Source organism: Castor canadensis, chromosome 6 (assembly GCF_047511655.1).
Source record: "Castor canadensis chromosome 6, mCasCan1.hap1v2, whole genome shotgun sequence".
Classification (NCBI taxonomy): Eukaryota; Metazoa; Chordata; class Mammalia; order Rodentia; family Castoridae; genus Castor; species Castor canadensis.
This window is the reverse complement of record NC_133391.1, coordinates 100,286,584-100,301,211: the sequence shown is the minus strand read 5'-3', so window position 1 is coordinate 100,301,211 and position 14,628 is coordinate 100,286,584. Positions and strand designations below refer to the sequence as shown.

The 14,628-nt window shown below is 34.6% G+C and overlaps 1 long non-coding RNA gene across 1 annotated transcript in view; it reads right to left on the bottom strand.

The window, feature by feature from the left end:
• LOC141423906 (uncharacterized) overlaps window positions 1–14,234 on the bottom strand; it is a 99,810-nt gene extending 85,576 nt beyond the window's left edge. The window contains exons 1-2 of the long non-coding RNA XR_012448669.1: window positions 13,648–14,234; window positions 6,895–6,999 (exon numbers count right to left, since the gene is read on the bottom strand). This is a non-coding gene — a long non-coding RNA (uncharacterized lncRNA). The remainder of the gene's footprint in view (window positions 1–6,894; window positions 7,000–13,647) is intronic.
• Between the last annotated feature and the right edge of the window lie 394 nt (window positions 14,235–14,628).

Here is a 14,628-nt window from a genome sequence, read left to right as displayed (position 1 = left end):
GGTACTCTGGTCTTCATGTTTGATTCTAGCTCTTGTGAATCATTTTGTAACATCACATGTAGAGCCATCTTAATCTAATACCTGCGTGTATAACATGGTTGGATATACTACAATTTTTATCTCATTTAATTCTAAGAACACCTCTGTGAATGACTCCTTTTTATCTCCATTAAGGAGATAAACAATTAAACTAAAATTGAGGTTTAAAGAAATTCTTGCCTTGTATGATGCCACACATTTGAAATACTTTTTAAGTGTTCAAGTTCAAATCTGTCTATGTAAGCTATTAATAACCCCTCTAGAAAAGTAATTTCACTGGTGGATTTTATAGTGTTTCACAAGCAGATTTTTGTAAGTTCTTAGCAGGTCTTTCTCTATACCTTATAATTGGTACAATGAGAAATTTTAATGGCTCAGGTCTTTTATTATGGCCAGAAATGCTAAAATAGCTCAGATTGCCTTGTTCTATTTAAACCTCTGGAGTCCACAGACACTAACAGTGATTTGTCAGAATCTAATTGCAAAATGAAATAATATAGTCCATATTTATAAGCATTGTTAACTTCTATATAATCTCAAAGTTTTGCTGCACAGGTGCCTTTTGTTTTTGTTTATTTTTTAACAGAAATTGTTGCAGCATCCAGAAATATCTCAAGTCATGGACTGAAAATCTGTTTTTTATTTACAAAGGTTTTAACATTTTAATTTACCCTATTTCTGAAAGCCAGAGTTGGTCCTATCTCCTGGACTCATATGCCATCATTGTCTCTTGTATAAAGCTGCTAATTGAATGCCGAAAATATTAAAATATGATTATGAGTCTGCTAAAAGAATAAACATGTCAAGTGTCAACAAAATATTGTAAGTCTGCTGTGCTTCAAACTGAGTCAAAATAGATTGCTAAACTTGTTCTTTTCAGTGCCTATTTGAGAAAGTGAAAGAGATTCACCTGTTATGTTAACACATTCACTCTGCACCAAGGCTGTTCATCTTTACAATAAATAAATTAAGAGTTTGGGTCCTCTTGCAATTCTCAGTTCAGTCTGACTGACTTTGGCACTTCTCGAATCAAATACATCCACACGTTATTGTAAGCTGTATTAGAGTACATTAATAGCTTGTAAAGTTAAATTGATGCATCATGATGGACTATTCCTGAAGCAGTGACAAATTTATCAATGATAGATGCACTAATGGATATGTTGAATTGCAATAAATATAAATGCAGAATAGCAATTGCAAAGCATTAAAAATGTCATCTATGAGTTTAGGTATTTATGAGGCAGAGCCACTGGAAACATGAGTGGTGTGTTCCTATCAGCCATTGCAACTCTGGGGTTCCAAGGAAAGCAGAGGTCCTTTCATCACATAGGTCAGGCAGCCGGCAATTTGTTGTCACAGCTGTGCCATTGTCAATTAAGGATCCAATGACTCAGTCTTTTGTTTTTCCCACTTGCACATCTCACTGCACCTTTTCTCTGGCTTTCACCCCCGCAACCTTACCACCACCTTTCCCCTCAGTGACTCTCTTACATGTTCTGATTCATCTTCCAGGCATTGATCTAAAACTTAGAGATGTGACATCAGGGAAGCATCTCAGCCACTTCAAAAGACACTGCTATTCCTTCTGGGCTATTTTGGCATGTCAAACCCAACAAGCTGAGCAGAAATGCTCCACGCTGTACACATTTGCCTCTGATGTGTCTGATGCACCTGCCCAGCCTTCCTGAACCCTAAAGACTTTATTTAATGTCAGCCAAGCCTGGCATAACACTGGGGACCAGGGTGCAGTGGAAGACACATGCACTTGGATGTCTTTTTTTTTTTTTCATGTTCGAGTATGAACAGCAGCGTAAGGATCAAGTCATAGGCACATGTATTAGAGACAGAAAGGGAATGCACCTAGAAGTATATTTTTCCTGAGCTATTGATTTATTATGCAATTTTTAAATGTGCTAATACTGCAGATTAAGAGTTAGCAACATTTTTTACTTTGTACCAAGCTCAATCTCAGGTCTGATAATGAGGTGTTTTATGGTTACCAAATATGTTTTCATCATTTCTTGGGCTTTCATCTACTTGCAGGGATTCCAGCAGTTGGTGCATGTTTGTTGTCAGCATATTAAAGTAAATTACTCAATATCATTTAGAATCAGATGTCACAATGTGCTCTTGATCAAACTGAGTTTATTTTAGAAGGGTATTTGATTTGCCATTAAAGAAATAAATATTTAGAAATTATAATTCAGTTAAATATGAAAATAAGTTAGTTTTCCATTGCCTCTCCTTATCATCATAAATTCATGCTAATCCAACTCAGTATTAAATTTTAGTGGCAAAACTGTTGTTTTATTCAATAAATAAACACCATAAGTAACAAACTGAAGAGAAAAGCAATATACAACAAAAAAAATGAAAATAATGACATAATCCTTTAGTCTACGTGTGATATGCCTAGTCTGAAGCCCTAGAAATATCAAATAAGAGGTAAAGGAATCTTATAAACCTCATCCTTCAATGTATTTCTGGTTTATTATTTAATTGATGATGAAAATATGTAAAAACCATGTCATTCTTAAAATCAAACTTCAACATGGTGCTAATATTCACCAAGATTGTGGGAATCATTTTTGGCTTGTTTTTTTTTTTTAAATAGCTGAGATCAAACATCAAAAGCATTTCATACAAATTAATATGTGGAATGAAAATTATGAGTTAAAGGCAGATAACTTGAGTGGAATTCTCTCTATTGTTATTCTTCCTCAAATCCACTCATACAGCTTTCTACTAAATGCCCATTATAATCCAAGAAATTTTAAGTTGTGGTGAAAAAAAGAAAGTTATCCACTGACAAAATATTCACTGCAACTTTGATATGTGTCAGCCAAGGCACACAAAAGGAGCAAGCAAGAGCCTGTACTCCCCAAGTCTTATTTTATATGGAGGCTGCTTAAGGCAAACAACAGCAACAAAAAACTATTAGATATTGATGACTACATTCAATGGAAAGAATGAAAATACAGTGATATCAGTTAAGAATACAGTTACCATTTTTAAGATGGGTTATGAAAAGCCTCCTTAGAAGTTGATATTTTAGTTGAAAATTACAAATAAAGACAAGAAACCAGTAATCTGAAAATAGAGAAAGAATATTTCAAGTAGCAGAGCAGTTGGTACAAAGGCCTTGTGGGAAAGACAAGATTGGAAACTTCAAGGAACTAAAAGAAGCCTACTCTGGCTATATCATAGATGAAAAGAGAAGATGTGATTCAAGTGTGCTTAAAGAAATAAACAGGAGCAAAATTATTTAAAACTTTTTAATTTAGAGAAGAGTTTGAATCTGATTATGGAAAGCTCCTGGAGTATTTACACAGGGTTATGACAGGATCTGAATTATTCTAAGAAAAAAAAAAAAGAAGTCATTCCAGGTACTCTGGGTGGGACAGACTGAAGGTAGGCAGGGAAGAATCATTTTGAAAATCATCACCAAAATAGCTGGGGCTATGCCGATAGTGGTAGATACAGAATTATTTCTGTATTCAAGATACTTTAGAAATGTTTTAAAAGGGGGTTACTATCACTTGCTGATGAAACTAATGTAGAACAGGAGGGGAAAATTAATGAGAATAGTTACTAGATTTATTTGTATATTGGTTGCTTGATGGTAGTAATGCCAGTTATCTAAATAAGAAAAACTCATGGAAAAGCAGGTTTGGGAGAAATGAGATGTTCTGCACTAGCCATGTGAAGTTTGAAATACCACATAAAAGGTTAACTCAAGATCACGGTATTCAATCCCTTCACCTTCCAAAGAAATATCTGGGCCATGACCAGCATGTGAGATAAACCCGTAAGCTCTTAGAATATCCTGCCTGGCTTGAGTATCCTTCTCTAAATGAAACTTCTTTGAACACTTAATATAGCCTGATATAAAGAAACAAGAAAAAAAGAATGTCTTTGTGTATGTGGGATATTGGGCAGTGACAGTTGGTTTATGCTAACAGTATGATTTATGGTGAGCAACTGTTTTTGTTCAGTGGAACCCTGAGTCTACATTAGTTTGACCTCTCACAAGGCTGCAGACTGGGGAGGGAAGATTAGTCACATAGGCACTTGGTGCCTATGTGAGTGACCCATACCCAAACCCCTGGACAGGAAGGCTTAGCTAAGCTTCCCCAATTGCCCTTACTTCCATGTGTTATCATACATCATTGCTGGGAGAATTAAGTGTTGGTCACACAAGTGCACCAGGAAAAGATCACTGGAAGCTATCATCTGATGTCTCCTAGACTTTGCCTTCTGTGTCGTTTCATTGTAGTAAACAGTTACCATAAGTATAAGAGCTTTTCCGAGTTCTGTGAGTCCTTCTAGTAAATAATTGAACCTGAGATCAGTCTTGGGAACTTCCAACACAGATGTTTATTGAACACCAAAGAGAAAATACTTCTAGGTTGTTGGCTAAGTGAACTGAGAACTCTAGGAGGAATGATTTGGGGCTTGTTGGCATATAGACCATAGTCTATAATGTGGGAGGGTCACCTAGGAAGTACCTCTAGGAATATCACCTAGGGAACATCTACTGTTGTTTTAAAAAGCTGAATTGCATTGAGTCCTTGCTTTTAGGAACTTGCGTTATTGGAAGAGACAAAGGAGCACACAGAGGGAGATGGACACAGAAGCCACTACTGACAATAGAGAAGACACCCAGAGGGAGCAGCAATCAGATGCAGCAGAGGATGTGGTCCCATAGCAGCGGTCGCTGGCCCAAGATCTTGAAAGATAAGAAGACTTTTCCTGCTCATTTGGAGTAGATCTCACATGCAAAGAGGAAAAATGACTCATTTATTTAATTTTATGAAACTGTAACACATTTAGAGATTGAGCTTTGGGGGGAAGAACTGAAGATACTCTGGCAGGCAGAATAATATATCCCAAAGATGATCACATCTGAAATCTTAGGAATTTGGGAATAGGTTACATTGCTTGATGCGAGGGACTTTGCAAATCTGTTTAGGAATATAGCAGACCTTGAAATGAGAAGCTATCCTGGGTTACCCAGATAAATTCCATGTAATCATAGGAGCCCTTAAAAGTGAAAACCTTTTCCTCGCTGGTGGTCACTGAAACATGGGATGAGAGAAACAGGGTTGGGAAGTTGCTCATTTGTTGACTTAGAGCATGGGGTATACATGAGTTAAGGAATGAAGGAAGACTCTAGAAGCTTCAGAAAAAACAGAAACAAATTATTCCCCAGAGTCTCCAAAATGAAAGCAGCCTTGCCAAAGATTTGAAAATTAGCCTACTGAGACTTACATGAAATTTCTGGTCTGCAGAACTACAAAACAATATACTTTCATAATTTAAAATTGCAATTTCTTACAACAGCAATAGAAAACCAGCACGAATTTTAAGATGGAGAGGGTGAATTCAAGTATAATATATTTGATATAAGAATTATTGTAGATTCCACAATGTGCCCCCACCCAGCACAATAAAAAAATTAAAATAAAAAAGACCTGTATTTCCCAAATCCATTTTTTTTCTCAACTAGTGCTTTCATTTTGTTTCCTTTTCCTATTTATTTAATTTTAGGTGACCAGTGTACTCATGGTGGCTTTTAACTCTCCAGAATTATTGAGCAAGGGTATTTGTAGGCTTGTATATGCAGTTGCCAGTTAAGATACTTTTTATCAGCTTAAACATTTGCTATTTCTTTGTTGTAAGAGCAGTCAAAATCCTCTCATCTAGCTGTTTGAAGTGTATAGTGCATTGTGTACCCTGAAAATATGAACAATTATTATGTGCTAACAAAATTTAAATTTAAAAGATACTTTTTTATAAGAAGGAGAAAGAAAAATCTCACTTCAGCTAGGATTTTTAAAAATTCAGTTCAAGAAACGTGACAAGTATAACCACCTTATGATCTCAGAACCCTTGCTATGATATACCAAATCATTCCAAGAAGTCCACTTTTTATCCATCTTACATATTGAAAATATACAGAAAAGTGTGCAAAATAGGAAGTCCTAAGAAACTGGAAAATTTTCCAGGTGTGGTGTTCACACCTTTAATCTTAGCACTTAGGAAGCTGTGGTAGGAAGATTTCTGGTTTGGCATGAGCCTGGACTATATAGTAAGACCTGCCTCAAACAAAGAAACATAAAAGCTGAAAAACTAGTAGCTTGTGTATTCTCCTTTCTGAACAGCTCGTTGGAATTTCAGTGGTCTCTTCTGAATAAACACTATGGTCAATAGTGTCATAATTCTCAGTCACAAAATTTACAAACTAGACTCCCTTTTATGGTACTTAATTATGCTCTTCACAAAGGTGAAAAAAATGTTTTGGTTACCCCAAATGTGTGATGCATTTCTTAATGCTAGGAGCCCCAGCTTCCGAAGTGTGGTTCACAGAACATTGCTATCATGATATGCCTCAAACTAAAAAAGTTTCTGTATTCAGATACATGTAGAAAAATCTCTGTCTTAAATATTTTCCTAGAGATATACAAAGATATATGAAAGCCCTAAAATAAAGATGACTGCACCTGTGCTTAAATCCCTGTTTCCAAGAGTTATATGATAATTAAATTCTCAGAATGTAGAGGGCATACAAAGAGGATATCCCAAGGGGCTGGTGTTCACACAGAACATATATTCAGAAATGCTTTCTTAAGCTGTAATCAGGGAAAGAAAACATTTTCAAACTGTTATTTTTTGAGTCATGGCAGTTTTATCCTAATTATGCTGTATTTCTTTTTAAAACTTTGTATTTTATTAAAGATAGAGAAGACAATATCATGATATATAGTCCCATAATGTGTGTGCATGTGTGTGTGTGCACGCGCATGTGTGTTGATTTTCCTGCAGTGTCTGTCATGTCAGTGTTTTACTCACAATCTTGGTATTCTTTTTTCTGCTTTCGCTCAAATGGTCTTGGGTCTTGAGCAACTGTGGGAGGCTAATTCTTCTTTAAAGTTCTGTTCTCAGCCTTTAGGACACCTAGAAGGATAAATAACCTTTAGGGCACCCAGAAATGTTAACTTAGGAGTATGGAAACCTGACTCAGAATAGACACTTGAGGATGCTGGGAGCATCTTGGTTCTCTAAAAAAAGAGAAATTCTCTAACTCTGTCTCTATCTTGGTTGACTTCTATACCCTGAGCTAGGAGAAGCATAAAGCAGCCCCTTTCAGCCACATCATAGAATAAGTTGTCAGAATTTTCATCAAGGGCATGACGGGTGACATAGCCCTACTATTCTTTGAATACAAGACAGTTCTGTTCCTTGAAAAGAGTTTCTAAATTGATGAATTCCTTGTTTGAAATTTATGATAAGTAAATCTCTGTTCACTGAGTGATAGTATTGCTGCCATTATACATCCCTAGATTTTAATGAAGTCATTAAATTCATTTTCAGAAAAAGAGATAAAGTCAGATATCAACCTTGACCTTGAGTGTCTCATTGATAACCACTTTCATATAACAAAAAACATAACTCTGAATTGCAATTTTGGTTAATTTTCCTTATAAAAAACTCAGTAAGTTAACCTTTATATGATTCAACTCCCTCATCTGTAAAATGAAGGAATTTGTTTAGAGTTCTGGTAAGGTCCTTATGTGGCTAACATTTGTGACTAATAAAACCTAAACTATTAAATAAATGCAGAATTCTATTGTATTCATTGATACTACTACTACTAATAAAGTAATTCCATGCATTCATGCACCACAAAATAATATTGTATATAATTTTGTGTGACTCAGACAATGGTAAGGTGTTTATCTCAGCAATTTTATTTTTAAAAAGGGCAAAAAGAAAAGTGCTATTACAACACAAAGCAAAATTAGAATTTAATTATATACATAGATAAAATTTGTCACTGGATTTCTGTTTCCCATTTTAATGAATTATTATGCTCTTAATCTGAACTCAGTTTTATGCATTTTATACTAGATAGATATGTTCCCTTAGTATTTATTGTTGGCTCGCATTCCATGGAACTAAATGGAATTTTTCACTTTTACAGTTGTGTTCCTATATAATTTTAGAGGAAGACTTTCAATGTCTGTAGCTTCTGTACTCCTTTTGCTTATTATCCTTCCCTTAAAAATGTCTCAACGAAACCCAATGATCTAAAAGATGATCTCTCATTTATTTTCTTATGCTACATTCTTCCTAAAAATGAAGTCAAATCTGCAGTTTCACAAGTTTCCTACACATAACATACAGTCCAGCTGTTTTACTATATCCAAGTATTGACAAATGTTAACTATCCACTATGTGTCAAATATTATGCCAGATTCCAGAACCACAAAGAAGCCATTAGAAAATTCAGCATGTAGATTTATTTACCCAATAAGTACAATCAAATCCAAAATACTGGTACATGGTAGACCTCCAATAAATATTATTGAAAGAATAAGATAGTAAAACAACAGTCCTTGACATCTATCAGAGTATATCATAAAGAATTAAGGATAGGACAAAAATTAAATAACTATTTAAGGGGTAATGTAATTTTACTCTAGTTGACTGTTACTCTGGTATAACTTTCTGGCATAGTAGATAAGTTTGGGTTCTGTTTCTATTTTCATCCATAACCAGCCACAGTTATTTTTTCCATTAAATAAAAGATCAATTAAGAAAATCCATGAGCATAGCACAGCTGACTGACAAGTTTAATACAAACATAAGACTTTTGCAATTAAATGATACTGAGTCTTGGTTCATTGCACTCTGTTGAGGATTCAGAACCTCAAAACTGAGACTCCAAAAAGGGTCATTCTGCTTGGGTAGCAATAAAAAATAGAAGCAGATGAGCAGAAGCTGGCAGAAGAATGTGCAATGCACAGGGAGTACAGGCTGCAATGAGAGGTTTTTCTTTCTCCACTGTTCTAGGTATTACAGCAAAGCAGAGAGTCTTAAGCCAGGTGCCAAGAGAAGTAGTAGGAAGAACCTGAAATATAGGCTCTTATACTTTGGAAACATTTTGTTCAAAGTGACAAACATTCAATATTAAAACTTCTGAAAGCAGCTCACTGTTAGTGGAGAAGGGATGGAGATCATGTCCTAGTCATCTGTACTTGCTTATTCAATAATATGCAAACCACATTAAAATTCCAAATCATATTCAAAATGTCAGTGTAATGTGAGAATTTTAAGAAGAGTCTCATAACACAGCTCAATTATTTCCATAAACACTTTAAATGTATTCATAACAGTACTAATAGTCTAACATAGTATTTGGGAGATATTAATCTTATTTTCTAATACCATGTGTTTATACCCACACTGATATCATTATTCTAAGAACATTTACAATTGTGACTTCCCAATACAAGATTCATTATAACTCCTCTACAAGAAAAAGCAATCATCAAAGATCCAGAAGTTTCTCACTACTACTTTGGAGACACATTAAGACAACTAGTATGGTCAAAAATTTCAACAAAAATAATTCATTCTTATTGCTAATGTACCAATTGTACAATTATTTTTAAATTAAAAGCACTAGAGCAAAATCTTATTCCACTTCAGTAGCATAAAGAATAAAGTAAAAGCATATTTTGTTTTTGTGTAAAGGAGTAAAAGCCATCTTTACAGAGTATATTTAAAACCAATCCAGCTTTACCTATCATGGATCCCTGTGTTTATGTCAGCATCTCTGTATGATATTGGTACCCTGAAGTTACAGAATTGTAGAAGAAGAAGAATCACTTCCCCCTACTGGCTCACTAGTACATTCATTCATCTGTTAACACTTGTTATGCACCTTCTATGCAGCAGAAAGTGTATTATATTCTAGGTTAATGAAAAGAATATAGCTCCTGTTTTCAAATAGTTCACAGTTTCTTTAAAGAAACTGACAAGCTGACAGACTAAAATTTAAGCCAAGATAGAATTTATGCATAGTCCTGGGTACGGAGATGGGTGGGTGAAGCTGGGATCCGAAAAGCTTTCTTGGCAGCTTATGTTAAGTGATGAAGGTTAAATTTGAATTAGACAGGTGGGAAAAAAGAATAGGTGTTTCAGACAGAACAAGACTTAGAAGTGTGAGAAACCATAGAGGGAATAAGAGAAGGGCCTTGTGTCCAACACTTAAGCATCTTTAGCCAAAAATGACCTTGGGAAAGTAACACCGTTAGATTTGCTCAATAGAAGGCTGGCTCTGGTGGCTTGCATGGAATGCAATTAAAAAAAGCCCTCCAAACTGGATGCAGGTAAGGGCTGTGTGAAAATCAAGCCAGACTGGAAAAGTCTGGATTTCTCCATCATGTCATTGTCTCCAGCACCATCATCAGCCACCACCACCATCATAATCACCTCCACAAGTACCAACACAGTAAGATAAACACTATGTATTTATTATCTCATTGGATTTGCAGAGTAGCAATAGTGCCATTATTATCCCCATTTTATAGCTGGGAAAACAGGTCAGAGACCAGTGCTTACAAAGTAGTAATCAGAAGAGTTAATATTGAACAGAAGGATTAGTATTAGCAGCTCATGCTCAGCTGTGTCCCCACACTACTTCATGCAATTCACAAGATCTCAAGAGTAGTCCAGAGATTGTTTTGGTTAGGGATCTGCTACTTTCTGTATATACAGCAGTTGGGTACTAGACACAGTGGAGAACATGACTTCTTTTCATTATCTCACAACTTTACAAATATCGTGTTTTTGGAATTGGAGGACATTATGTTAAATGAAATAACCCAGGCTCAGATAGATACACAGTACATGCTCTTAATCATACATGGAAGCTAAAAAAATTTTTGTTCTCACAGAAGTAGAAAGTAGATTAGTGGTTACAAAAAAAAGTAAGCTCTGGGGATACAAGGAGGCTGGAAAAGAGTTATTAAAGTACAGTAAGGAAAAATAGGAGTAGTGTCTACAGCAGGATAATTATAGTTTACAAAAAATGTATTACATATTTTGTAAAGAACTAGAAGAAAAGAATTTGAAGGTTCCCAACACAAAAAGTGCCAAGTGTTTAAGGAAATGACTGACTGCCCTGATTTGATCATTACACATTTTAAACACGTCGCATTACCATACTGTATCCCCATAAACGTGTACAATTAAAAATACATTTAAAGTCTTGTCTCCACCCCTTTGTATACAACATAGACAAAAGGAGATAAATATTCAAATATCTATAGTATAGTATAACATAGTATAGTATATAGTATAGTACAGTATAATATGAGAAAATGTTCTGTGACCAATAAATTGTCTTTGAACAAAAAATAAAAATATCAAATTCTAGCTGGAAACCTACTGCAAATTTCATCCTAAAGGAGAAAAAGTCAAAAGTAATCAGTTGCTCTTTTTTTCTGAATTCCATTGAAATATTATTTTAATGTTCCGTATCTTGGTCTTAATAGTTCTATAGTTATAGGATTAAAACCTGTTTCTTTTTTACTAATTTATTCTGTATGAAAAGAATATTATATTCATATTACTATACTTGTATTAACATTATCAAAATAATGACTATTGAACATAACATTTTATTAATTTTGAAAAGATATAAAACAAGTGCTCTGTTACAAACACATTTTTAGTGAGAGGTTCCAGACCCACACATCCAAGCAAAAGTGTCATTGCATCTGGCAAGGATCCCAGGGACTATCTCCATAATTCAAGAATGCAAATATCATTTTTGTTCAGGAAAAACTATTATAACATTGCCAAGATTCTAGAGATGTACATAACCCCAAATCATTTTTAGGAATGACAATGTATATAGCAGCTAATACTCTATTTCTCAATTTAAAATAGCTTAATATTTGGGGGTACGCATATATATGTGAAGAGAAGAGAAGACTGACCACAGATAATACACAATACTGGTAAATCTCCAGCCTGCCTTTTATTGCACAATAATTCTTTAACCTTTTCTGTCAAAAAAAAAAGTCTATTCAGTACTTTTTATGAAGAACCAGAAGCCAGATTTAATGAGAACCTAACAGCACAGTAAGTAAGGCTCCTTTCAATCCTGTTAATTTAAACAAACTTTAGAAAATACTAAAGGACAAATAAAATCCATAAGGAAAGTCTTGTATTATAATGCTAACATAGATACTTCCTCTCGCTATCACTTACCTTCTGCAACCTTAAATTCATGTTGGGGACAGAAGATCCAAATTGTCTTTTTAAAATTACTTTAAAGCTAACTAGAGACTGCAGTGCGATGAAGTGTAAGCCCACTGAGAGCAGAAACCATTCACTATATCATGCCCAGCCCAATATGACCTCCACCTAGACATTATTCGCTCAATTCTGGTAGAATGAACAAGTGAATGGAGGAATGAATGACATATTGAAATACAAAGTATTTTAAATAATATCCTGACAACTCAGGCAAAGCTATTCATTTGAAGGAGAGGAAGGAAGTAAGAGTCAAAAGCTTGGATTATTAAAATTAATTGTCCAGTGTAATTGAATTCACAAAGTAAAGTGACTTAAATGCACAGGATGATTTCTCTCCAATTGCAGACACAACAATCTGATATGGGAACAGTGCCAGCTTCAAACTAATCACTGTGATCACTCCAACTTAGCACTGCACTGTGACTCTGTGTCCTTTCCCAGCACACAGTATTATTTTTGTGCCCCTGTTTAGAATTTATATCTGCCCGTCCCCATTTCTCTAAGCCCCAATGACTTAAACATTGCCTCTAACTTGATCAAGACAAAATATAATCACAATTACATAGTGCATATATATATGGATGTATATATATATATCTGTACATGTACATGTGTATATATACACAAACATATATATACACATCCAACATGTTGTACATAATAAACACAATTTTATCTGTCAATTAAACAAAAATAAAATTGAATTAACATATGTTCTAGTCTTAATTTCTAATTAACAATTTCTTATCAGTGTTACAGGTTTAAAAACATTTGCTAAATTAGCATGAGAATAGCTTCTATTGTTTATTTTCTTTCATTTAAAGACACAGTTCTCTCTTTTTTGCCTTAATAAATCTGAAAAAATTGCATAAAGTTTATCTAGTAGTCAAGATAATAATTCCAATATTTTTATTTTACCATGTACTCAACATTTTTATCTTAAAGAAAACCTAAAGTCAATCACCAGAGAAAATGGGGAATAATTGTATTGCAAAAAAAAATTTAATGTTGCAATGTAGCAGCATAAGTCAGGGAATATGAACTAAGAATTATTTGGAATTGTTAAAGTATTTTTTTCCTGACATGACTGTAGGAACTTCCTAAAGTGTGTCCTTTTTATTAACTCTTATAAATTTCATGGTCATATGGTTTTTAATTATTTCACAGCTTGGAATGAACTTAATTCTCTAGAGGAAAGTAGTCATGAGTTTATCTTGATTACTCGATAACCAACATTTACTTTGAAGAAGTGAAAATAGCATTAGTAGAATATTTCATCTAAATAATGTCTTGAGTATTTTCACAAACTCCAAAAATTCAAGTTTTTAAAAATGTTATTCTTCTTTTGCTCAAGTAATTTTGATCATCTTCTGCAATTTGATTCAAACTCAACATTCATTTTTTTATGATGCTCTTAGTATGAAAAGTTCAAACCATTGTCTTTGAATTACAGAAAATTTTAAGAGTTCAATTGAACAAAGTTTGACTTACCTTAAAAGGGATTTATTTTCATAAAGTCCTTTCAATTGACTTCAGTATACCAGTCAAAAGCAATCAAGAGACTCCCTGTCTTCTCCTCCTCTTCCCTGGGTACCAGTGGGCTGGTGGTTCCCTCTCTGTCTGTGATAAGCACTGTGGAAGATTCTGCATTTGTCCTCACTCCTAATGCCACACACCTTTTCTTGGCACTTCATCTAGTCCCAAGGGGAAATTCCTGCAGAAATTTCCTTCTCCATAATCTCTTGACAGATGGCTCTGCTGGCAAGAGCCTTCTCTCTTAGGAGCACTGTAATAGGCTTTAATTCTCCCACTTTGCTTTCTCACAGGTTTTATTTTTTAATTGCACATTGGTTGGTGCCTCATGTCCTAACAGGCCAGAGTGTCATTGCCCCTTGTAGTATTCCCAGTGATCTGCTTTTCTGGTTTTTGGTTTCCATAAATTTGCAATCTGGTTTTCTTTAAATGTTGCATTATTTTCCTGCTCCTGTTCCCAGGAGGCAGTTGGGCCGTTGGGGAAGAAAGGTCCAGTTATTTACTTTAAAGCACAAACTGAATAAACATTGAACTGTTCAAATAAAATATTTTTTGTATGGGCACTGATAAATTTGTAAACCAGAAAACAAAATCTTTCAATTACCAATTTTCTTGACTTTACATGTTCCTCTGATAAATGACTTCCTTATGTTGTTTCTTTCTCCCCCTCTCCCTCCTTTTCCTCCCCTCCTCTCCATCCTTCCTCATTAACTTTTTGGGAGGGGACAAAGTAGAAACACACTCTGAAATTAAATGGTCAGTAGTTACTTAAGATAGTAAAGACAGTACTCTTTTATAAATTCTTTTCAGTTCCTTTCTCCATATTCTTAAATATGATGAAAACAGGGATGACTGAAAAAGGAATAGAAAAACAAATGGCCTATAAATTTGAACGAGGATTTGAGCAAAGTAAGGGGTGGTTGAATCTATGCTGAGCTA